This window comes from Wyeomyia smithii, chromosome 2, assembly GCF_029784165.1.
Source record: "Wyeomyia smithii strain HCP4-BCI-WySm-NY-G18 chromosome 2, ASM2978416v1, whole genome shotgun sequence".
Lineage (NCBI taxonomy): Eukaryota > Metazoa > Arthropoda > Insecta > Diptera > Culicidae > Wyeomyia > Wyeomyia smithii.
The window spans coordinates 48,966,942-48,993,302 of NC_073695.1; the positions used below are offsets into that span (position 1 = coordinate 48,966,942).

Genomic DNA, 26,361 nt, shown 5'->3' on the forward strand with positions numbered 1-26,361 from the left:
AAAAAATGAAACCGCAACGGGTTGCTTGATTGTGATGATGTATTCGGCAAAGTGTCTACAACTTTTGTCTTTCCAGAAAAAATATACCCCGTAAAATGGAAAAAAATTGAGAAAAAAAAACACAAAAATATTTTAATAAATTGAATAGCTCGAACAACTCACTTTTTAAACATCTGACTTTTTCCAAAAGAAAAACTACACAATGTTGGTTACATATCAATAGTTATGCTACTGTCTAAAACTTTACCAAAGACATCACACCAATCCACAGTGGTCCAATAAGGCAAAAAGTGGAATTTAATTTCATAGCGCCTTTTACCTTCATCCTAGCTTAAAAGTGTCTTCGGAACAATTATTTGTATGAATGACCCGCATAATCGCAAATTGTCAAAAATAATGAAAAGTTTACTATACTAAAAATAAAAAAACTAACTTTTTTGTGTTAAGAGATAAAAGAATAGTTTATTCAGAAAAATTGTAGAAGATTCAGAAATATGAAACTTTGTTGAACAAATAAAAATCCTATCTTCTCTCGGTACAAAGTTATAAAGTAGATTACATGGAACTTACTTAAAAGTTAGTTTTTCGTACTTAACTTTTGTTAGTTGCATTTTACACGAAAGTATTGTTCGGAGAAATCGTTAGGGTACATAAAACACACATTTTTGCCAAAGGAGTTTTGTTTGTTTAGCAAAGATTCATATTTTTGCACTTTCTAAAACTTCGCCGAATTAACCATTCCTCTATCTCTTAACACAAAAAAGTTAGTATTTTGGATATATGAAAACCTACTGTAACATATGCTCGCCATAATCTAATATGGGTGGATTGGGACAAATGGAACCTAAAGGGGTTTATAGTACTTCAGCTTAACTTCAAGGAAATGTATTGAAATCATGATTCCACTTGCCCCTTTTTAACCTATACGTTTTTGAAGTTATCGAAAAAATAGGCTGAAATATGATATAACTTTGTAAGGAAAAGTCCTGGAATTATATGATCTTTGGTAAAAATGTGTGTTTTATGTGCCCTAACAATTTCTCCGAACAATACTTTCGTGTAAAATGTAACTTACAAAAGTTAAGTACAAAAAACTAACTTTTAAGAAAGTTCCATGTAATATACTTTCTAACTTTGTACCGAAAGAAGATAGGATTTTCATTTGTTCAACAAAGTTTCATATTTTTGAAGCTTCTACAACTTTGCTGAACAAACTATTCTTCTATCTCTTAACACAAAAAAGTTAATTTTTTCATTTTTAGTATAGTAAACATTTCATACTTTTTGACATTTTGCGATTATGCGGGTCATTCATACAAACAATTGTTCCGAAGACACTTTTAAGCTAGGATGAAGGTAAAAGGCGCAATGGAATTGAGTTCCACTTTTTGCCTTATTGGACCACTGTGCAATCCTAAGAAGCCTTAAAAAAAAGCTTTTTCAAATAATAATAATTTTCAAATTTTTTCTGCTATATATTTCTTTCGAAAATACAAAAACCGATTACAGACTGTCAGGCTGCAACGTGCTTTTCAATCGTTCCGATAATTAGTGATTTTTCAGCAATTTTTGTGTTAATAATTTGTTAAATTTATGTAGGTTTTTCTAGTTCGGGTCGCCGTGTGTGAAAAGTGTGAAGTTCATCCAAAACAAGCTGCCTTACACTGCCTTTCTACTCTTTTTCTCGTTACCTCGGTGACGGTTCGTGTGAGGTGTTGGTGCGAGAGCGAGAGCAAGAACCTATTGCCGAATTCGTGCTACACCGTCCGTCCCGGGCTACACTTTGCAGTAAAAAAACAGTTTCAACGTAGTAGCATTGGTATGCGTAATAATAGGGGTAGCTATCATTTTTTTTGTTTTGGACATTTCGCCATCGTCTCTTTATCTCGTTTCCATTTCATGTTTCCATCTCACAAAGGTGCTGAAAAAAAATTACCTGACACTTTACCACGTGGAACGAGACCCAGAACAAACTCATTTTGACACATTCGTGGGAATGTGTTGGTACCTTTCAAACTACACCCTGTCTCTTCCGGGTGTAGTCCGGGATAGAAAAGGTGTAGTTCGATACAGAAAAAGTATAATCCGGAAGGTGAAAAAAAAACAGTTACATGGTGAAAAGTGTAGTCCGAGTGAAGCTACACCGCAGAAACGAATTTGACATTAACTGTCAAGCATTTTGGCAGGAAACAAACCGTTTTATAGCAAAGAATTAGTGTTCCACAAGCGTTCCTCGTCTTTAAGAAACAGTATTCTCAGCTAAACATCCGAAGACCAAAAGCTAATGTCGAATTCGTTTTCGCGGTGTAGCTACATCGTTCCGGACTACACTTTTCAGCTTAAAAAAAAACAGTTTCAGGGTAATAAATAAAATTAAAGGGATAGCTGTCATTTTGTTTTGTTTTGGTCATTATCACCATCGTCTTTTTGTCTCGTTATATTTCATACTAGTTGAACGTTCCCGGCGATGCTCGGGATCAAAGGCTTCAAAATTAAGAATCATTTTTTATAATTCATTGCAATATTAGCACAACTCACTTCAAAAATATTTCACATCTTATACGTCCATCATCACTTTAAGTAATTTAATATTCTGAGAACGCACAGAACGGAAATACTCATATTGGATTGCATTTTGTGATTTTGGGCTGTTTTACAGAAACCGGAAGTCGCCATTTCAGATATCAAAATGTCGTACGGTGTTCCACTTTCGGAAGTATTGAAATGGTAGGCTAAATACCACTTCTGGTTTTTTTTTCTGAAACCAGAAGTCGCCATTTTGGAAAATGTTGTGTGGGGTCATCCCAGTTCCGAATATACCAAATTCGGGTGATTTCCGGATATTCGATAATCGTTTACAGTAAAACCTCTTTTTATGTAACTTTTGAAAGAAAGAAATCGAAGTAATAAGAATTGAGCATGACCATTCATGCTTAGTTCTCCTCTAAAATGATATCTAAAAAGATGACATGTGAATTTTCATAACGAAAATGTTTTCGGTGTCCAAAGAAACACGTCTGAGAAGAAGTAAATGCTTTAATCCACAAAACTACGTAGAAATTAAATAAAAATTAATGCATAAGTCGCCTCCTCATCGATGTTTAGACCAATGAAATGTGGCCTTTCCTACAGCCAAATGTCCCAAGATCTAGTTTAGGTAAACGTAAAAAGGAAATCGAATCCCGTAATGTGTTTACCATTCACAAAACTACGAAAACATCAAAAATGTATTTTTTTTTCTGCTCAACTCGCACATAATCGAAACATGGATTTTGCTACAATAAAATATTTGCAGATGTTGAAGGAACAACGAACTTTTTATTGAAAAAAAAAATCACATGTCATCGCTTAGATTTTTTATTTAGAGGCGAATTAAGCTTATGCTCAAAAAGTCAAAATTTTGCATGCATTATATGCATTCAAATATTCAAAAAGAGTCTTTTAATGTGTTTTTCTGTATGCACAAAATTATCTTCAAACATACTTCAAACATACGCAGTTTTTAAAGTAACAACTAACAGTAACAACTTTTAGCAATAAGATACCTATTATTATTTCCCAAATGTTGTTCCTGAACATTAACAAACATTTCAATGAAAAACAATTACATATCATAGGTTTGAATTTTGATTTAGAGGCAAATTGAGCCCAACTATTCATGATTTTGCATGTTTTACATAGTGTTATTTGTCTCAAAAGTCATTCCTGAACATACACAAACATTTTAATGAAAAAATCATATATCATAGCTGTGAGACAAATTGACCCTATAATATCATGGTTTTGCATTTTCATGTGGTTTTGTGAAAAATATTTAAATTTTAAATAATCAGATACCTATTAATTTTTCCTCAAATATCTTTCTTCAACATCAACGAATGATTTATTATAGAAAAAATCACAGATCACAGCTTCGGGTTTTGATTTAGAGGCAAATTCAGCTTAAAAAGTCATAATTTTGCATGTTTCACGTAGTTTTGTGAATAATACCTCGAGTTTTAGTGATCACATACCTATTATTTTTCCTCAAATGTCTTTCTTATACATCAACGAACATTTTAGTGAAAAAAGAATCACATGTCATCGCTTTGAATTTTGATTTGGAGACGAATTAAGTATAAAAAGTCATAATTTTGCATGTTTCACGCAGTTTGGTGAATAATATCTCAAGGTTTAGTGATCGGATACTAATTATTTTTCCTCAAATGTCTTTCCTGAACATTACCAAACATTTTAATGTAAAAAGAATTATATGTCATCGCTTTGAATTTTGGTTTAGAGGCAAATTTAGCACAAAAAGTTATAGTTCCGCATGTTTTACGTAGTTTTGTGAAAGAATATCTCAAGTTTTAGTAATCAGATACTAATAGTTTTTCTTCAAATGTTTTTAATGAGCATGACAAACATTTCAATTAAAAAAGAATCATATGTCATCGCTTTAAATTTTGATTTAGAGGCAAATTCAGCAGAAAAAGTCATAATTTTGCATGTTTTACGTAGTTTTGTGAATAATATCTCAAATTTTAGTTTTCATACACCTATTATTTTTTCTCAAATGTCTTTCCTGAACATTGGCAAACATTTTTATGTAAAAAACCTACAGATCACCGCTTATATTTTTGATTTAGAACGATTCAAAATGATAATGATTACTGTACACCTCAGAGACGTTACGGAATTCTATTTTTATATAGTAGATTTCCATCTTGCAAATGTGACACTTTATCACGTGGAACGAGAACCAAAACAAACCAGTTTTGACAGATGCGTGTGAATGTGTTGGTAACTCCTTAAAAGTACACTCTGCTTCTTTCGGGGTAAAAAAACGTAGTCAGAGACAGAAAAAGTGTAGCCCGTAGAGTGAAAAAAATCAGTTACAGGGTAGAAGGTGTAGTCCGAGCGTAGCTACACCGCGAAACGAACTCGACATAAGTGTTCCATAAGTGCGTGTAGGCATGTTTTTTAATTCTTTCTTCGTTTTATTTATCAATTCCTCCTTGCGACAAAATTGTTGGAGTAGTTCTTACGCTTCAGGCTTGCCCAGAATTCACATCGATATTTAACCGCTCAATCTCCTCCAATGATCGCTTCGAGTAGTGAGCCGATGCCAGATTTGGCCAAAACACCGCGCCTTCGGCCTTATGGTATTTCTTGATGAACGACACAACTTCCGGCAGGGACTTTGTACTATAAATTTCCCCGTTCGCGGCCAGTTCGGAGCGAAAGAAGAGCGGTTTTGAGGTTCTCTTTTGCTGATTGTCAGCCACAGCGGGGGGGAACTTCACCTCGGTGCTTTCTTCTTTCGTGGGGAAATAAAATACGAAGTGCCCTGCCAGTCGTTGCCATCCAGGGTGAGATAGGTCTCGTCGTCCATCACCACTGCCACGTCGCGATTCGCTGGGAGAATTGACTTGACCCTCTTCTTCAGGGGCTGCCGCTGCGTCATCGCCTGTAGCTCCGAGACCAGTGGACAGGGCTGCCGTTTCCTGACATGTATATCCATGTTCGCTAGGTGCTTTTTCACTGTTCGGCTGTTGTCACCGACCTCCCGACCAAGTGCACGCAGTTATGAAGCCACTTCTTCCTCGGTCTTCCTCTTCACCATCCTTTGGAACGTTTTGTCGCTTTGGATCGTCGGCCGTCAAGAACTGGGATTTCTTTCGATGCTCTGATTGTTGTCCACGAATTGCCGCACGATGCATCGTGATGTCCGTTTTCGACGCGACGGGGTAACTTTGGAGTAATGGAGTAAATGGAGTAACTTCGCTGTTTCCGCCATCACGGCTACAGTTCGACTGATAGACCCATCAATTTTTTTCTGCTGACTCATGGGCTAATACGATTGTTGCTGCATTGGTCATTTTGTCAGTGCGTGTCAAGGTAAACCCATGACAAATCGGCAATCTTTGTCCATTTTTTTACCGCAAACGTTATGATTGTTTTTCAAATTAATCGTGCTGAAACTTTGTAAAACCTCGTGACACGGATATATTCTGATTGTGATTGGGCTTTGCATGCATGGACTTTGTCATGTTTCATATTTAATAGGTGTCTTAGTTAAATAATCAATCTGTATGAAATTCGATATCATTTTTACATAATAGGTATAAAATTAATCCTAATAATAAATTCACCTCACCTTTCGACGTTACTATTTTAATGAACGGGAGCTACCTAAATTTCATGTCTTCCAGTCGCTCTTCAGTTGGTTCTTTCTCAAAAATATATTTCTTCCAAGTCATTTGCAACTTATGCATCTACAGGCTGTATTTCGGTTCGTCTCGCAAGAACTCGGCTGGAGGTTGGGGGTTGACGAAATACTCTTCGGGTCGCAATTTTCGTCAATCAATTTATTATAATTTCGCGCTTTCCCGTTCACATTTAACAAATTAGCCAACCTTGTTGGTATGGGATTGTGTGCCTCGTCGAATTGGATGCTGGTCTGGCCGTTCTGTTATAATTGATTATGGAACGAGTCTCGGAGGTTATCGTATAATGCTAAATTGTCTTCCATATCTGAAATTCATTGCAACAGTTTCCGTCCAATACCACGACAAACTGGTAAATCTGTAACTATTGCCGGTATCCGAACCCCGTTCTTGGAAACTAATGTTCAGGTCGATGGCGAATCGAGAAGACGGCGCTGGCCTTCACGGTGCCGGTTCCAAGAAGCATATATAAGCTTCCTAAATTGTCAGTGTTGTTATTCCGTTTTTTTTTTTTTTTTGTTTTGGGTTAGTTAGTGGCCAACTGTGATACTCTAGAGCAGTGATTCTCAACCGGGGCTCGCGGCCGGCAAGGGGGCCGCGAGACTCATTTAGGGGAGCCGCGACGCTCTTGATAAAGTTGACAAGTGATTAAAATTTCTATCTAGATTCAATGTGAGGGCGGATTTTAAACTCTTTTGCATATTAGGACGAAAACGTGAAACATATTAGAATCCCAAGACGATATAAGACTGAAAAACGCAACCTAGTATTGCAAAACTTCTATGTGAAATTCTTTTGAGGGGCCGCAAAGCTCTCTGTGCTTCGCAAAGGGAGTCACGGAGCTCTTTTTGTTTAACAGAAGGGGCCGCAGAGCCAAAAAGGTTGGAAACCGCTGCTCTAGAGGGTTGCTTACAGCGTAGTCTAGGCTTCCCACAATGCTATTTTAAGGCGATATTGCGTTTAATTTGATGAAAGCTTTGGTTATCGTTTATAAATGATTACACTGGTCAACAAAAGTTGCCTCGGAGCTCGAAACAGTTGCCCTAGAGAAATTATAGCTTTTTAACCATATGCAGAAGTGCGTCAGTGTGCCGGTCAATTAGTACTTAATGGGTTCGTCACTTCTACATTGGGTTACGAGAAAACTCGTTTAAGTCTTTGAAAAAAGGCTTAATGTTCTAGAGGCACTAAATTTAACAGAAATGGTTGAAACCGATTAATCTTGTACTTTTTCCACTTTAATCTCTAGGGCAAATCCTGTGTATACCAGTGTTATGTTATTTTCGGCTGATCCTGTAATTTTCCAGCGTTTCAGTGTACCGCTCCGGCCTCAAAACTCCGAGTTAGTATGGGTTATTATTCTCCCAAATCGCTACAGGCGGTTTAGTTTTATTTTTGTCTTTTGTTGGTTTTGCATTTGACTTATTAAGTATGTCCCGAAAAAAAGCAATTCATTTTCAATTTGAGATTTTTTTGTTGTTCGGTGGTTTTCCTGCTAACCGGTACGGATGTATATGTGGCCGTCGTAGCAATCTTTCATGGTTCTCATGTATACTAAAGAATTAATAAATAATAATTAATATACATAAATATTATAACCTAGAAGCACTTCAATATTCTCCTTGCTAACGTTGAGATGCATGATAAAATTATGAACTTAAAAAAAAGAGAACAACCAAAGGGTTTGATGTTTAAACTTTCCTATCATCTGAGCAGTCAATCACAGCTTTGTCCACAAATGTCCCTTAGGGTTCACTACACAGTATATGTACATATCAGTGTACGTACATGCAACAACCAGTCTGCTGACTCGTCTGGATGTGCGGGAACGTCCGCTATCGATTGATCATGTTGAAAGCAGTGGGCAAACCGAAGGAAATATCCCGAAGAAGATGATATTTAATGGGTGTAAACTTATCTGCTGACAGCTGTGGCTCGCTGTAATGCGGAACAAGCCACAGTCAGACGCAGATGCTCATAGTTTCATCATCGCATTGCATGGGACGCGCCAAACGAGAAGGCGGTTAGCGTATTTTAGCCCCTATAGTCTAGCTGTAAAGCTCATGCAGTGTGTCAGGCGATAAGTCCGTCGTGAAGCACTATTCTGTCCGACTTCTGCCGTTGCCTTGTTTTTGAGACATTTATATTCTGACTGGCAGTCCTCCTTTTGGCCTTCTTCACCGCAATAGAACTGAAACGAACACAGCTATTTGATTGTATCGTTACTTTGAAATATTGAACTACCAAATGAACTTAACACGTAAAGGTTTCCTTCTATCGTTCGACCTACACCAGTTGAGTCTGAGGAAAGGTTACACGGCTTCCGGCACCAAATATTCCGTGTGTATCTAGTATTTGTGATCAAAATTACCTTTATTTGAGTGTAATAAAATGAAAGTTATTCTCGCTTTTGACGCTGCATTAGATACAGGTTTCATGATAGTACTGCCGCATGATTCAGATTAATGACCTTTTATTTTCAATGACTAGATTTTCAAACATCTTGAATAGTTTTAGTATTACACAAACAGCTGTAAAAAAAACCTAGTCGTACTTTGAACGGTGGTGTAATGAAAATTTCGTTTACTTGCATTCCAATTCATATCAACAAAAGTATATGAAAAAATACAGGTTCAAAAACTTCCTTTCTCTTTTTTTTTTGTTTATGAAGAAAACCAAATGTGGACGAAAACGCAAATGGAAAGTAAATTATTACAATCGAATTTAAAAGCTCCGTTGAACTTTTTGTAACTTTTCTCAATGAAATTCAAAATTACTAAAGAAGGACGGCAATTTAAACAACTGCTTGGACTGATCAAAACCCCATAAGTGGACTTATTCGTGTTTCGCTTTCGGCAGCTGAACATTCGGCCATCGTTTTCAACAGTTATGCAAAGTAATCACATTCCCCGATAAGATATTTTCCATCCCGTTATGTGAGTTACAGTACGCAAAAAAAGTTTATCCACCGTTTACCCAATTCAATGAGTGTTCCTCCATAATCTAACAATTTATGTTTATTTATGACATTACCATTGAAAACAGGGCTATCTTTTCGTGACGGTAAAATATTACGCAAAAAAATTTATACACACCTAAACGGATACTGCGACTTAGCGTGTATTCAGCAACTTTCTCGAATGTAAACATTATAGTCTACACAGTACCAAAAAATGAAATTTACAACTAAAACAAATGAAAGCACATAGCGGTTTCTAGCACATAAAGTGAAAAATATATATAATTTCACACAGTTAATAATGCACATTACAAAATCGTTTTAAACCAAGTAAATTTGTACGTTAAGTGATGTAAACTTAAAGCTTTGAATATAAATATGCATGCAAATTAACAATATATTCATTTTCATTGCATGTGAATATAATGCCATACGGAATATTACATGGTTTCCAATGCTCATTCATGTGCATTTAAAAAAATGTAAATTTTTTTACTGTGTAGTATTGTGTCTAGGCGTCCTTCAAAGACAACTCGCCAAACTGACAGAGAGCTATCATGAAAAAGGCGGAGCTGGACCGTAGACTATCAGCTTCGAAATTTGCGAGGAAGTTTTCCATTTATCTGACGTCACAATCCGTACGAAACATTTCATGGATTAGTGATGAGACGAGGTTTGACGAGGAGAAAGTAACACTATTTAAGTCTGACATTATCACAAGAAAATGGCGGTGAACCGGTGAAAGTTTAAAAAGGAGTGTTGGCGGCCGGATGGATGGCAGCGGTGAGTTACTTTGCCAACATTGATTTTTCAACCAACTGAGCACGACTTTAATGTTTTCTGCAGGTTGAGTCGATGCCACGACAATGCCGAGTAGTTGTTGAAACCAGAGGTGATCACACGAAGTACTAAGCCTAGCCTGAGGGATGGATATACTTTCTATGCGTTATTTTTTAACCGTCGAATATCCATCTTTTTCGCCTTACGAGCTTTAGTGCACTCTATTATGATGAAACAGATGTTCATTTGACGGTCTGGTGTGAATGTAAATTAAACAATCCTGATTTCTACGGCCCAGCCCAGTTTTTTAAGCTTGGTTGTTCGGGAAACGGGAACAAAAACATTTTTTTTAATAGGGGGGGAATGTTTGTAATGATTTATTTATGTACTAATATCTATTCAGAATTAGTATTGTGTGTTCTGCCACAAATGGTGGCATTTCAACACTATTTTATATATGTATTTGTACGCTTTTTTATATTATTGAATGTTATTAGCTTTCGCAGTTAAGTTAATATAATTGTAGGAGAATTATTAAACCTACTTGACAAGGAAAAAAAGGAATAAAACAAAACTTAAAATAAACTTAAAACTATCTTACTGACTATAAAGTGAGCTAATCGTTGCAATTGAGGATTGCACGCTTCAAAATCATTTTCAAAAGTTTATTCTGAATCCTTTAAAGTGTCTTCTTCCTGGTTGCACAACAACTTGTCCAGATGGGAACTGCATATAACATTGCTGGTCTAAATATTTGTTTGTAAATTAACAGTTTATTCTTGAGACAAAGTCTAGAATTCCTGTTGATAAGAGGATATAAACATTTGATATACTTATTGCACTTTGACTGGATATTTTCAATGTGCTCCTTGAAAGTAAGATTCTTATCATAAATTAGCCCTAAGTATTTAACTTGATCAGACCAATTTAAGACCACACCGTTCATCTTAACAACGTGGTTATGGGTGGGTTTGAGAAATGAAACTCTTGGCTTATGAGGAAAAATAATTAACTGTGTTTTAGAAGCATTAGGAGAAATCTTCCATTTCTGCAAGTATGAAGAAAATATATCTAAACTTTTTTGTAGCCGACTGCATATAACACGAAGGTTTTTTCCTTTTGCGGAGATGCTTGTATCGTAACAAAACAGAGATTTCTCACAACCTGGTGGTAAATCAGAAAGATCAGAAGTAAAAATGTTATATAAGATTGGGCCCAAGATACTCCCCTGAGGTACACCAGCTCTAACAGGCAATCTATTAGATTTACCATTTAGATAGTTAACCTGAAGAGTGCGGTCAGTTCAATAACTTTGTATCATTTTTGTAAGGTAAAGCGGAAAACTGAAATTTGACATTTTAGCTATTATACCTTTATGCCAAACACTGTCGAATGCCTTTTCTATATCTAGAAGCGCAGCTCCAGTCGAATAGCCTTCAGATTTATTAGTTCGAATCATATTTGTTACTCTAAGTAACTGATGAGTAGTGGAATGCCCATGGCGAAAACCAAACTGCTCATTTGCAAAAATTGAGTTCTCATTAAAATGTGTTATCATTCTATTGAGAATTATTCTTTCAAAAAGTTTGCTAATAGAGGAAAATAAACTAATTGGTCGATAACTTGATGCCTCAGCTGGATTCTTTTCGGGTTTTAAAATTGGAGTGACTTTGGCATTTTTCCATTTCGTAGGAAAATGTGCTAGTGCAAAGCATCTGTTATAAATTTTTTTCAAGAAATTTAAAGAGTTTTCGGGAAGTCTTTTAATAAGGATATAGAAAATCCCATCATCTCCTGGTGCTTTCATGTTTTTGAATTTTTTGAGAATTGTTCGCACCTCATTCAAGTTTGTTTCCAATACCTCTTCAGAAAGAAATTCTTGGGTGGTGATCTGATCATACTTTTGGTTTACTTCATTTTCAATAGGACTTACTACGTTCAAATTGGAGTTATGAACGCTCTCAAACTGCTGAGCAAGTTTTTGAGATTTTTGATCATTCGTTAGGAAAATGCAATCACCATCTTTAAGGACTGGAATGGGCTTCGAAGGTTTCTTAAGAACTTTCGAAAGTTTCGAGAAAGGTTTTGAATAAGGTTTTAGTTGTTAAACTTCTCTCATGAAATTCTCATTTCGCAAGAGAGTGAATGTATGTTTAATTTCCTTTTGTAATTCTTGAAAAATAATTTTCAAAGCAGGATCACGAGATCTTTGGTATTGACGTCTCCGTATGTTCTTCGTATGTTCTCAAACGTATAAGAAGTTGAAGTTCACTGTCAATAATTGGTGCATTAAATTTCACTCGAGCCTTAGGAACTGATAAATTCCGGGCATTGAGTATTAAGCTGCTAAAATTATCTAATGCTCTGTCAATGTCAGCACTGTTTTGTAAAATAATATCATCATTCAAATTTTCTTCGATCGTAGAACGATATCTATTCCAATTAGTCTTGTGATAATTTAACACAGATCTAGTGGGATTTAAAATAGTTTCATGGGAAATAGAAAATGTTATGGGAAGATGTTCAGAATCAAAGTCAGCATGAGTTATTAAGTCACTGCATGAATGACTTTGATTTGTTAGTACCAAATCAATTGTAGATGGATTCCTAATAGAAGAATAACATGTAGGACCACTTGGAAATAAAACTGAATAAAATCCAGCCGAGCAATCATTAAACAATATTTTTCCATTGGAATTGCTTTGAGCATTATTCCAAGATCGATGTTTCGCATTAAAATCACCGATGATTAAAAATTTAGATTTATTTCTTGTGAATTTTTGCAAATCTCCCTTGAAATAATTTTTTCGCTCACCAGCGCATTGAAAAGGCAAATACACTGCGGCTATAAATAAAATGCTAATACTTGTTTCAATTTCAATTCCCAAGCTCTCGATAACTTTGGTTTCAAGATGGGGTAAAACACGATGTTTTATTCGACGGTGGATAACTATTGCAACTCCACCACCGGCAACATCAATTCTATCAAACCTATGAACCATGTAATTTGGGTTCTTTTTTAGTGTAATATTTGGCTTTAAAAGCGTTTCAGTCACAACTGCAATATGCACATCGTGGGCTGTTAAAAAATTGAAAAATTCATCCTCTTTCGCTTTTAAAGAGCGAGCATTCCAATTTAGAAAATTTACAGCATCATTTAGAATCATTGCTGAATTTCAGTTTCATAACAATATTAGTTGTAAATTTTATACCTTCTTGAACAGCCTCGTACATCGAGTTACAGTTCAACAAAACGGACATTAGCTGCAGCATGGATTGTTGTAGGTATTCAATCTTTTCTGGAGTTGGACTACCTAAATCAATACTGGCTGACTTTTCAGCACCAAACACGAATGGTTTGTTACTGTTTGAATTTGAAATATTACCTGTAAGGACACTGACATATGAACAGCCTGGTGTTGCCTGAATAGGATTTTTTGTCTGAAATTTGTTATCTGAATTTAAATTATTACCTACAGACACACCTGCTAATGAAAGTGCTGGTGATGCCTGAACAGTATTGAAAGTCTTTTGATTTCTCACATTGACAACATGTTGCTTAGAATTCCTACGTTGTCTGGAAGCAATAATTTTTGACCTTATAGGACAATTAAAGAAATTAGATTTGTGATTTCCCCCACAATTTACACATTTGAAACTATTAGTGATCTCTTTCACGGGGCAGATATCTTTCGTGTGACTAGTGTCACCACAAATCATACATTTTGCAGCCATATGGCAATTTCGAGTTCCATGACCATAGGCTTGACAATTCCGACATTGAGTAAGATTATGGATTTTTCCATGTCTCTTGAAATTGTCCCACTTTATTCGCACGTTAAATAAAACACGCGCTTTTTCCAAACATTTCAAATTATTTACTTTGGTACGATAAAAACGTACTAAGTAATTTTCCTGGTGTATTCCAGTTTGATTAATTTTGGCATTTGCCTTTCGTTTCATCAAAATTACTTGGTTGGTAGCAAAACCAAGTGATTCTGACAAACATTCTTTAATTTCCTCAATAGTTTGGTCATTTGAAAGACCTTTCAAAACTGCCTTAAACGGTCTCTCGTTTTTGGCATCAAAAGAATAAAATTTATACATCTTTTCAGTCAAATACTGTAAAAGATGTTTATGGCCATCAAGAGATTCGGCCAAAATACGAATTTCGCCTTGGCGGCCAATTTGAAAATTAACTTTCACATTCGACAGAAACGATGAAAGCTCTGATCGAAATGCTTTAAAATTTGCTACATATACCACAATAGGTAGAACTTTAACCTTCTTCATAACGGTTTTATGCTCAGTATGAGAAGTTTGAATTTCTTGATCCCCAACGGAAGAAAGAATATCATACCTGTTAGTCGAAATTTCAGTGTCACTTGGAGGAGATGCCTCACGTTTCCTTGAAGCCGCATCAAAGCGAGCTTTTTTATTTTTTCCAGACATAACTGGAAAACTTCACTACACTTTCACTATAGAATTTAATTAGAAATATCTCAAACCAAATTTACTCACTAAACACTCGTTAACGTTAAAAACAAATTTATTACTTTGCGTTTCAACAGGTAGTCTTTCAAGAAGATTGCCTGTTGAAAGCGAAAAACAAATTTCAATATCTCTCGGTAGTCTAAGACTTAGCCTCGAGCTGTTGGTAAAATGCGACCGTACTGTAGGACAGTTCAAGTCGATCTGGGGAACAAAAACACTTGATACCTACTTGCTAGGGTAACAAAAACACACAGAAAAGTCAATTACAAGCAGTGAAAAATGCTCGCGGTGCAAAAGTTTGCTTTGATGTTTTCACCGATACCAGGATCTATTTTTACGGTGGTGATTCTAATGTACTGGGTACCAGTTTCCCACCCGAATATTAATTTCACGTCCGCGAAAATAGCTAAAGTAAAAAAACACAAACGCTTGCTACGATACACGTTGAGAGTTGTTTCTAATGAAAAAAAGTGAAGGATGGGGATGGTGTCGGAAAACCACAAAAAACCACGTGAAAAAAGGGGAGAGGGTTTAATAGCGAATCACTTGATGATTTTCTGACTTTTATGTTTCGTTATTCCCATCAAATAATATTGTATTGAGGCAAGAATTATTATTTTCTTTTCTGGAAAACAATGCATTCTTGCTCTAAATATCGCTGAAGGAGTGTATAAGCAAATAATGAGAAACGCTTAGAGGTTTTGCGGCTATAGCTAAACAAAATTATCAGGATGATGATGATAAAACAGAAAGCCGACAGTGCGTCGGAATTTGAAACGTTTTGCTTAAAACTGCGCTCTACTACACAATAAATGGTTCTCAATTCTTTAAAAAAAAATATTAAAACAAAGTAACATTATCTTGGTATTAGGAAAGACTATATAAATTTTCTTAATTGTTTATACTTACCACAATAAGATAATTAAATCATACCGAATATAAATTTTCCTTACAAAAACTGTTTTACACTAAAAAAACATTATTTCTTGTAGGCCAAAAATAATATCACCACTACGAATGCGCATGAGTCTTTTGTTTTTGGTTATGTTATGTTTTGTCTCAAATAGCTACTAATGCTCCAAGGATTGGGGCCAATGAAGTTTGTGGATGGACGAATGGACGAAAACAACTTTGTTACTTTTCCACGAAATTCCACGATATTTAAAATAGTATATAAATGTACGTACACGTCATGAAATCACGAGTAAAAATAAACATAAACACCGACACAGCTGAATATTACGGCTTAGACTATTTTCGCGATGTAATTTTGTTATTATTTTCCAGTAATCAAAAAAGTATTAGAAAAAGTGTAGAAACCCAGTTATCATATTTTGGAACAGATATTTATGTTTGCTATCATGTCGCAGAAAATCTAATTGTTTTTTTTTGTGATATTCGTTTATTCCAGGCTATAGTTCAAAAGTTATTGGAACTCACAATACAATAATTGATCTGGCAACTTTATTTCGATGATGAGTGGGGTAAACAGCCCTTAAAAATGATATGTCCAAAAACGTCCTAATAACGTGTCCTAATATGTTAGTTGTTTTGTCCGAATTCATTACTTCACGTCTGCTTTCAGTCATTTGACCACTGCTAATAGCTGTGAATGTATCAGAAGCGTGTGTGTATGATCATTATGTCTTGTTTGCTTGCACTTGCGAAGCGAAGATTAGTAAAAGAAATAGAGAACTATTGCAAAAAAAAACATTGACATAAACCAGGGTGTCGTAATTTTAAGTTAACATTCGGTCGTGTCTTATAAACAACGTCTTCAACTATCATTAAATAGAACTTTTTTTCATGGAAAAGCTTACCTCTAAATAAATACATAGGGTCATTTCTCCGTGTCGCTTTTCTCACCTCGGAAAAACTGTGAATCCAACTTTAATTTTGAAGCCGAGCTTTTACTAGTGAAAAGTATTAAAGTTGTACCCAGTTTCATTGAAGTTATGAAACAGAGTAAAAAATTAAGAAGTATTGTACGAAATTTTCAGAAATGAATGAATATTATGTACATTTTTCTCTGTGAAACTGGTAATTGCTTTCTGATGACGTAGAATTCAGATAAAATATGAGAAAAGGTATGAGCTTCACTAGCAACGTTGGATGTGTATAAACTTATTAACGTGCGAATCTGTTGGAGCCAAACGTTGAGAACAACAAAAAGATATCACTCATTCATTGCCAATACACTAAGGTCGTTTTTTACGCGGAGATGCGTTCTAAATTTGTATGAGCCCGCGTATAAAACGACTTTTTTGAGTTGCAAATAACAAAGAAAATCGTCCTAAAACGTTTAAACCTCGTTTGAATATAGTGGCCAATCTAGAGACCAAAATGCAATATTTTAAATTTTGAGTATTCACACCAAAAATTGTGATTTTTTTTTTTGAAAACTGATATATGATCACTCGAGGCCTAAAACGGAAAACATGTATGAAATGAGGTCGATATCTTGTACCGTTTTTGAGTAATGGAGGAAAGCAACCCGCGTAAAAAACGACCTTACTGTACTACGTTTTGACCAACTGGACAGATATTCAGCTGAGCACTTATTTTTAAACTCGGTTTTAAATATAATTTTTATTCGTGATCAGAAATAAATCTAAATCTTGTTATCGGGGACTTTAATCTACCTGGTGTTTCTTGGCAACCATCGAGTAACGGTTTTTTCATCGGGATCCAGATCATTCCACTTTGCACATCGGAGCAATACGGCTTTTGGACTGTTATAGTTCTGCCACGTTACGACAAATCAACCACGTGACCAACGAAAGCAATCGCTGTCTGGATTTATGTTTCGTCAGCGCACAAGACATTGCCCCTGTTGTTTCGCTTGCTCCATCACCTTTGGTCAAGATAGTTAGGCACCACCCTCCTTTGATTCTAGTTCTCAAGAACCAGTGGTTATGTCAAACGAAACCCATCTCACCTGCTTCATACGACTTCCGGAAAGCTAACCTTCGAAGCATTTCTGAATTTTTTGCTACTATCGACTGGCTTGCTGTTCTCGGCAAACAGGATGCTGACAACGCTGCGTTAACTCTTTTGCACGTAATATTGCACGCAATTGACCGGCATGTTCCCAAAACAGTTCATTCGCCAAACAGTAAGCCTTGGATGACTCGTGAGCTGCGCACGCTGAGGACCAAAAAAAGAGCTGCGCTTAGGAAATATTCCAGGTTTGGTACATTTGTGTTGCGCGACCAATATAAAAGGTTGAATACAGTATACAAAAGGACCAGTCAGAACTGTTTCAGAAGACACCTGCAAAATATGCAGCTAAACCTTAAGGCTAAACCAAAAACATTCTGGAGGTACGTCAACGCCCAGCGTAAGGAATCGAGTCTTCCTTCAACCATGACTCTGAATGGTAAAGTCGCCTCTGAGCCGAGAAAACATCTGCCAACTCTTTGCGGAGAAATTCGCACTAAATTTTTGCGACGAAAAACCCCGCCTGAGCAAGTTATCTTGGCTGCTAGCAACGTTCCACTAACGGTTGGGATTACTCTGAGTGGATTTACCATAAATGAAACAATGATCTCTAGTGCCGCCTCTATATTAAATCATCGACAAAATCCGGCCCGGATGGAATTCCTTCCGCATTTTTAAAAAAGCACATTGAGAACCTGCTAATCCGTCTTCAGCTCGTGTTTGATTTGTCCCTTTCCAGTGGGGTTTTTCCGTCTGCATGGAAAACTGCATTTATGTTCCCCGTTCACAAAAAAGGAGATCGGAAGAATGCCAATAACTATCGAGGAGTTTCGTCGTTATGCACAATATCCAAGTTGTTTGAGCTTGTGATCATGGCTCCGTTGCTGTCTCACTGCAAACAATACCTGAGCGATGATCAACACGGGTTCGTCTCAGGTAGATCTGCCAATACAAATCTACTATGCTTGACGTCATATGTTGCTGAAAGCCTGGTGGATCGTGCTCAAACGGACGTCATATATACCGATTTATCTGCTGCTTTCGATAAAATCAATCATGCCATTACGATTGCTAAGCTCGAAAGACTCGGTCTTAGCGGCAGTATGTTGCGTTGGTGCCATTTCTACCTTGTTGGTCGTAAACTGATCGTGACTATCGACGATCTCCAAGCAGAGCCTTTTTCGGCATCGTCTGGAATCCCGCAAGGCAGCCATTTGGGACCGTTATTCTTCCTATTATACTTCAATGATGTGAACTGTGTACTTAAAGGTCCCCGTTTATCCTTCGCTGACGATCTGAAGTTATACCTGAAGATCCGCTCGGTAGCGGATGCCTCTTGCCTCCAGCGCGAATTAAACACCTTCATGAATTGGTGCAATCTAAACTGCATGATTGTCAATCCTGAGAAATGCTCGGTAATTTCCTTCAGCCGTATTCGTCAACCTGTTATTTTTGACTACAAGCTCGGCGATACCAAAATCCAACGAGTCTACCATGTGAAGGATCTAGGCGTTATATTGGATGGCCAACTATCGTTTAAACGGCATGTTTCTTACATTGTGAATAAGGCATCCAGAACTTTAGGATTTATTTTCCGCATCACAAAGCATTTCACCAGCGTGTATTGCCTTAAAGCATTATACTGTTCATTAGTACGTTCCACGCTCGAATACTGTTTCGTTGTCTGGCACCCACATTACCAAAACGGAGTGGTAAGAATTGAATCAGTTCAACGCCGCTTCTTACGCTTTGCTCTTCGTCGTTTACCTTGGCGAAACCGGTTTCGTCTACCGAGTTATGAGAGTCGATGTCGACTGATCCATTTGGAGACTCTCCAGACGCGAAGAAACATCGCAAGAGCTATGTTCGCTGCTGATACGTTGCAGGGTAGAACCGATTGTCCTGTTATTTTGGGTGCAATTAATCTGAACGTGCAACCCAGGGCACTGCGGAACAACTCCATGCTGAGGATACCCTTTCAACGCACCAACTATGGACAAAACAGCGCTTTACATTCATTCTGTGCCGAACACGCATCAGTATAGGAGGTGTTTGGTGATCGCTCCGATAGAATATAAAACAAAAGACGCGCGAGCAAGTGTTGGCATTGTTTGCCTGATCGAGTGAAGGTTCAAGGTCGCCCGCCTTTGTGCAACTGTTTCGCATCGTGGCTGTTTGCTGGTGCGTAAGCCGATTTGGCTGCTAAGTGATTTGTGCTACAGCAGTGGACGAGAATCTCAACACAAAGGAAGAAAAAGAAGAAGCCAACAGTTGACAGCGAGTTGTGTCGCTGTGCTGAGTGATCACACACCCGGCTCGCTGCTGGTGGCTGTTTGGAGCTGCTGTATTGGTGCTGCTGGCTGTAACGGCTGCAGCTTCGACCGTTCGGACAACCAACCCTGCTGAAAGGAGAAGTAAAGAGGTACGTGTTCTGTGCGCTAGTGCGCTATATTTAGCGCGATGGATGTAGATCCCTCGCCTCCCGTGCCACCATCCCCGAACCCCTCCGACCCTGTCCCTCCTGCCAACCCTTCCTCTGTTAATTCTCCAGTCCCCCCTCGCCCCAGGCTTTACCCGGACGGATCTCAGCGCAGCTTTACTGTTTTCTTTCGGCCAAAAGCAGGACCGAAATCGAAACCGTTAAACATCCTGCAGATTTCGAAAGACCTGACGGAGGGGTACAAGGCCGTGACCGAAATCTCCAAGGTCAGACCAAACAAGCTCCGTGTCGTGGTCAGCGACCTGGAACAGGCCAAAGCTATTGCTCGCTCCGAGCTTTTCACACGCGAGTATCGCGTTTATATACCCGCACGAGACGTGGGGATCGACGGTGTCATAACCGAGTCGAGTCTGTCGGTCGAGTGTATCTTGGCAAGCGGTTTTGGCTGCTTCAAAAATGCTTTGTGTCACGACGTAAAAGTAAAGATCATAGATTGCAAGCAATTGCGGTCTGTGTCTCTTGTCAACGGCACAAAAGTGTACACTCCGTCAGACTCGTTTCGTGTTACGTTTGCCGGATCTGCTCTCACTAGCTACGTCTCGATCGATCGGGTTCGTCTGCCTGTGCGATTGTATGTACCCCGTGTTATGAATTGCACCAATTGCAAGCAGCTAGGCCACACAGCCGCCTACTGCTGCAATAAGGCACGATGTAGCAAGTGTGGAGAAACTCATGCGGACGATTCTTGCAGTGTAAATGCTGAAAAATGTATTCACTGCGGGGAAAATCAGCATGAGCTCTCCACATGCCCGGTGTACATGCAGCGCAGAGATAAAATCAAGCGGTCACTTAAGGAGCGTTCAAAGCGATCTTACGCTGAGATGCTGAAGAAGACCGTGACCACTTCTACCATAACATCGAACCCCTTTGATCTGTTGTCTTCTGATGAAACCGATTCTGACGATTCACCAGCGGGAACAACTTATGCCAATCCTGGGGCGTCTAGAAAGAGGAAAAATATCTCCTCTCCTAAACTTCCCCGAAAAGGTCCTAAGATTTCCCAATGTGAAATGAAAGTTACAAACAAACCAAACATTGCTGCGGAAAACCGAAGCAAACTCCTCCTGGGCTTGCAAATTTAAAGTCCCAGAAGGAGTTCCCAGCACTGCCAGGAACATCTAAAACCCCAGTTGTTCCTTTTGCACTCCCAGTTGATGAAACAAACTCTGGATTAGTGAAATTTTCTGACATTGTGGACTGGATTTTTGAAACTTTCAATGTACCCGATCCAATTAAAATTTTCCTTACAGCATTCCTCCCAACAGTTAGATCATTTTTGAAGCAGTTGACTGCCCAATGGCCCCTTCTTGCAGCGATTGTATCCTTCGATGCCTAATTCATCTGCGTATACGAAGGATTCTATCTCTGTCTTACAGTGGAATTGTAGAAGTATTTTACCAAAAATGGATTCATTTAAAGTTTTAATAAATAGAAACAAATGCGATGCATTTTCCCTTTGTGAAACTTGGCTTACTTCAAATATTGATCTCAACTTCCATGACTTCAATATTATTCGCCTTGATCGAGACACCCCATATGGAGGAGTACTTTTAGGGATTAAAAAAAGCTATTCTTTCTATCGTATTAACCTCCCCTCGATTCCAGGCATCGAAGTTGTCGCATGTCAAATGACAATACAAGGTAAAGAGCTTTGTATTGCCTCAATATATATATTCCTCCCAGAGCACAGGTTGGGCAACGGTTGCTCTTTGATTTAATAGAACTTCTTCCCTCGCCACGTTTGATTTTGGGAGACTTCAACTCTCATGGTGTGGCTTGGGGTTCCCCCTACAATGATAACCGCTCCTCTTCAATCTATAACCTTTGCGATGACTTCGACATGACTATTTTGAACAACGGTGAAATGACACGTATCCCGAAACCTCCAGCGCGCCCAAGCGCTTTGGATCTATCCTTATGTTCGACGTCGCTACGGTTGGATTGCACATGGAAGGTAATCCTCGATCCTCACGGTAGCGACCATCTGCCTATTCTTATTTCAATTACTAACGGTTCAACTCGCATGCGACCAATTGACATTCCGTATGACCTCACACGGAATGTCGATTGGAAGTTATACGAGGAAATGATTTCAAAAGCGGTCGAGTCGATTCAACATCACCCACCACTTGAAGAATACAACCTCCTCGCGGGCTTAATCCTCGACGCCGCGTTGCAAGCCCAAACGAAGAAATATCCCGGCGTAACGATCAAAGAGCGGCCTCCAACTCCGTGGTGGGACAAAGAGTGCTCCGATGTCTACACGTAAAGATCCGACGCGTTTTTGGCCTTCCAGAAGGGAGGTATACCCGACGACTATATACGGTATTCGGAGCTTAATACCAAGCTTAAAAGCCTGGCTAAAGCAAAGAAACGCGGATATTGGCGTTCGGTTCGTGAACGAGACGTCGAGGGAGACATCGATAGCACTCTTTGGAACACAGCCCGAAGAATGCGGAATCGCGTAACGGTCAACGAAAGCGAGGAGTCTTCAAGTCGGTGGATATTTGATTTTGCCAGGAAAGTATGTCCGGACTCTGTTCCTGCGCAAAACTTTGTTCGCGATACGTCTCCGGGCCACGACGCGATAGAATCACCTTTTACGATGGCAGAATTTTTCAGTTGCCCTCCTGTCCTGTAACAAAAACGCGCCTGGGTTAGATAGAATCAAATTCAACTTGTTGAAGAATCTACCCGGCAATGCCAAGAGGCGCTTGTTGAACTTGTTCAATAAGTTCCTGGAGCAAAATATTGTACCGCAGGATTGGAGGCAAGTGAAGGTGATCGCCATCCAAAAACCAGGGAAACCAGCTTCTGATCACAACTCTTATAGGCCGATTGCAATGCTATCCTGTATCCGGAAATTGATGGAAAAAATGATACTCCGTCGTTTAGACCATTGGGTCGAATCAAATGGTCTACTATCAGATACTCAATTTGGCTTCCGCCGTGCCAAAGGGACGAATGATTGTCTTGCGTTGCTTTCAACAGATATTCAGCTGGCGTATGCTCGCAAAGAACAAATGGCGTCTGCGTTATTGGACATTAAGGGGGCTTTTGATTCCGTTTCTATTGACATTCTTTCGGGTAAACTTCACCGACAAGGATTTTCTCCAATTTTGAACAATTTTTTGCACAATTTGTTGTCCGAAAAGCACATGCATTTTACGCACGGCGATTTGGCAACTTTTCGCATTAGCTACATGGGTCTTCCCCAGGGCTCATGTTTAAGCCCCCTTCTTTACAACTTTTATGAAAATGACATCGACGAATGTCTGGCAAACTCATGCACGATAAGACAACTTGCAGACGACAGTGTAATCTCTGTTACAGGAGCCAAAGCTGCCGATTTGCAAGGACCATTGCAAGATACCTTGGACAATTTGTCTGCTTGGGCTTTACAGCTAGGTATCGAATTCTCTCCGGAGAAGACTGAGATAGTAGTTTTTTCTAGGAAGCATGAACCTGCTCAGCTTCAAACACAATTAATGGGTAAAACGATTTCTCAGGTTTTGGTACACAAATATCTTGGTGTCTGGATCGACTCTACAGGCACCTGGGGTTGTCACGTTAGGTATCTGATGAAAAAAATGTCAACAAAGAGTGAATTTTCTTCGTACAATAACCGGACAATGGTGGGGAGCCCACCCAGGAGACCTTATAAGGCTTTACCAAACAACGATATTGTCTGTCATTGAGTACGGGTGTTTCTGCTTCCGCTCCGCAGCAAACACACATTTGATCAAACTGGAGCGAATACAATATCGTTGTTTGCGTATCGCCTTGGGTTGCATGCAGTCGACCAATACGATGAGTTTGGAGGTCTTAGCTGGAGTACTACCATTGAAAAACCACTTCTGGAGCCTGTCTTCTCGCATTCTTATCAAATGTGAGGTCTTGAACCGTCCTGTGATTGAAAATTTTGAAAGGTTAATCGAACTTAATTCTCAAACCCGTTTTATGACATTGTATTTCAATCACATGTCCCATAATATTAACCCTTCTTCGAATATTCCAAATCGTGTCGACTTATCAAATACTTCTGATTCTACTGTGTTTTTCGATACATCCATGATAGAAGAAATTCGTGGAATCCCGGATCATTTACGCGTGCAGCAGATCCCTAAAATTTTTTCCAATAAATATCGAAACATCAACTGCGACAATATGTTCTACACTGACTGATTCCTTTCTTGATGGGTCCACTGGCTTCGGTTTCTTCAATAATCATTTAGCCGTCTCCTATAAGCTCGATAATCCTGCTTCTGTTTACGTCGCAGAATTAGCTGCAATTCAGTACACCCAAGGGATTATTGAAAAAATGCCCACGGACCACTATTTCATCTTTACGGACAGTCACAGTTCTATTGAGGCTCTCCGATCGACGAAAGATGTTAAGCACTCTCCGTATTTCCTGGGGAAAATACGGGAACATTTGAGTGCTTTATCCAAAAAATCGTATCAGATTACCTTAGCGTGGGTCCCTTCTCACTGCTCGATACCGGGCAATGAGAAAGCGGACTCTTTGGCTAAGGTGGGCGCAACAAACGGTGATATTTATGAAAGACCAATTGCCTTTAATGAATTTTTCGCATTTGTACGTCAGAATACGATCATCAGTTGGCAAAATGCTTGGACCAGAGGGGAACTGGGAAGGTGGTTACATTCCATAATCCCCAAGGTGTCGACGAACCCGTGGTTCAAGGGGTTGAATGTAGGTCGGGATTTCATTTGCGTGATGTCCCGGCTTATGTCCAATCACTATAGATTTGACGCGCATCTCCGTCGTGTTGGGCTCGGGGAAAGTGGTATCTGTGCCTGTGGTGAAGGTTATCACGACATAGAGCACGTTGTTTGGTCATGCCCTGTACACCGTGACGCCAGGTCTAAATAAATAGCTTCCCTGCAGGCCGAAAGTAGGCAGCCGGCTGTTCCTGTTCGTGATGTCTTGGAGAGCCGTGACGTATCCTACATGTCCCTTATATACGTTTTCCTGAAATCCATCCACGCCCCAGTTTAATCCTATTCCCTTCCGCCTACATCCAACCAAACGACAAGAACACGTTAAGACCCCGGATCCGGAAACAGCAACTAGACCCGCACGATACTCTCAGGTCCCGAGGGAGACAACCCAATATGCCAGTCCGTAATATCTTGGCCCAGCAGCGGAACATGTGCTTACCTATGGCAATGAAAACCATCATACAGTAAACCAGTGCTTTTAATGCAAAATATTATAGCTTTAAGTTACATTTAGTTTCAGCTCGTAGTCGGCAGCGAGGATAAAAAATTTGCTTTTAGTTATTAAGATACTTTAGAAAGTAAGCTACCAGATATAATTGGCGCCGTTAAACATTAAATTGTATTTGTGCCGTGTCAAATAAATTATAGATGAACAAAAAAAAACAGCGCTTTGGTCGGTATACAGCGAGTTTTCAACAAGGTATCTTCTGTTTTTGATTTTAATTTATCACGTGACACAATCCGCCGTAGATTTTCTGTGTGTTTTACTACAACTTGACAAATAAGGAAGTTTCTGTAGTTTGTATCGTATTGTACTTATTGTATTGTAGCTAACGTAACTGTTTTCAGTTTAAGACACTTAACCATCATTGGGACATCTGCTGTCTGTTGATGTTGATAAATAAATAACTAAATAAATAAATAGAGAGAGAAGCTGCTGAGAAGCTGCGGGATACAATGATTTACCGTTTAACGATGACATGAACAATTTTACACGGTTATATACGTTTTCTAGTGTGTGTGTGTGTAGGTAAAAAGTTACTTATTTCTATAAACATGCAACATAATCAACCCTTCGCTAGCCATTATGTTACTACCGGTTTGTAGGTGAGTAAAAAAAAGTCGGGGAGCAACGATCCTATCTGAGCACTTCGAAAGCAATTTTCACCTTTCAAGTTTTAAATACCTAGCCGTAACTTTAGCAAATACATAGCCGTAACGCGAAGCAATACTTCTTGGAAACTTTGGTCAAAATAACTTCGCGGAAGCCATCTCACTCGATTGGAACACATATTGACGATTCGATTGGAACAACATCATTGCCTCATGTGTATTATTTATTCGAAATTTTCGCTTGGTATGCTTCGAAATCATCAAATTTCACTTTCAGAGTGAAATGGAAATTCACGATTGGTTTCGAATGTTGCAAACACAAACAATTTCGTCACTACGTGTTGGGACATTAAGAATCACGTGATGATTCGATAACGGTTCGATAACAAATACGTTTGCACTCGGCAGGAAAACACTAAAAGGTAATGTTAATAACCTCAGATAAACGATAACGACAAACAGTTGAATTGGTCGACCAGTTTGGATAGCTAAATGTGGAACATCTTCTCAGTTAATTTTCAGTGCAGATGAATCAATGAACATTAAAATATCCGATACGTTTAATCGGTTTGAAATTCAACACCGCTGAAACCGAACAACACCCTAGCTTCAAAATCTTTTCG

At 38.6% G+C, this 26,361-nt stretch overlaps 1 protein-coding gene across 1 annotated transcript in view; it reads right to left on the reverse strand.

Annotated features, from left to right (window-relative positions):
• LOC129724846 (growth hormone secretagogue receptor type 1-like) overlaps nucleotides 1–26,361 on the reverse strand; it is a 74,694-nt gene that overhangs the window by 40,192 nt on the left and 8,141 nt on the right. The window lies entirely within an intron of this gene.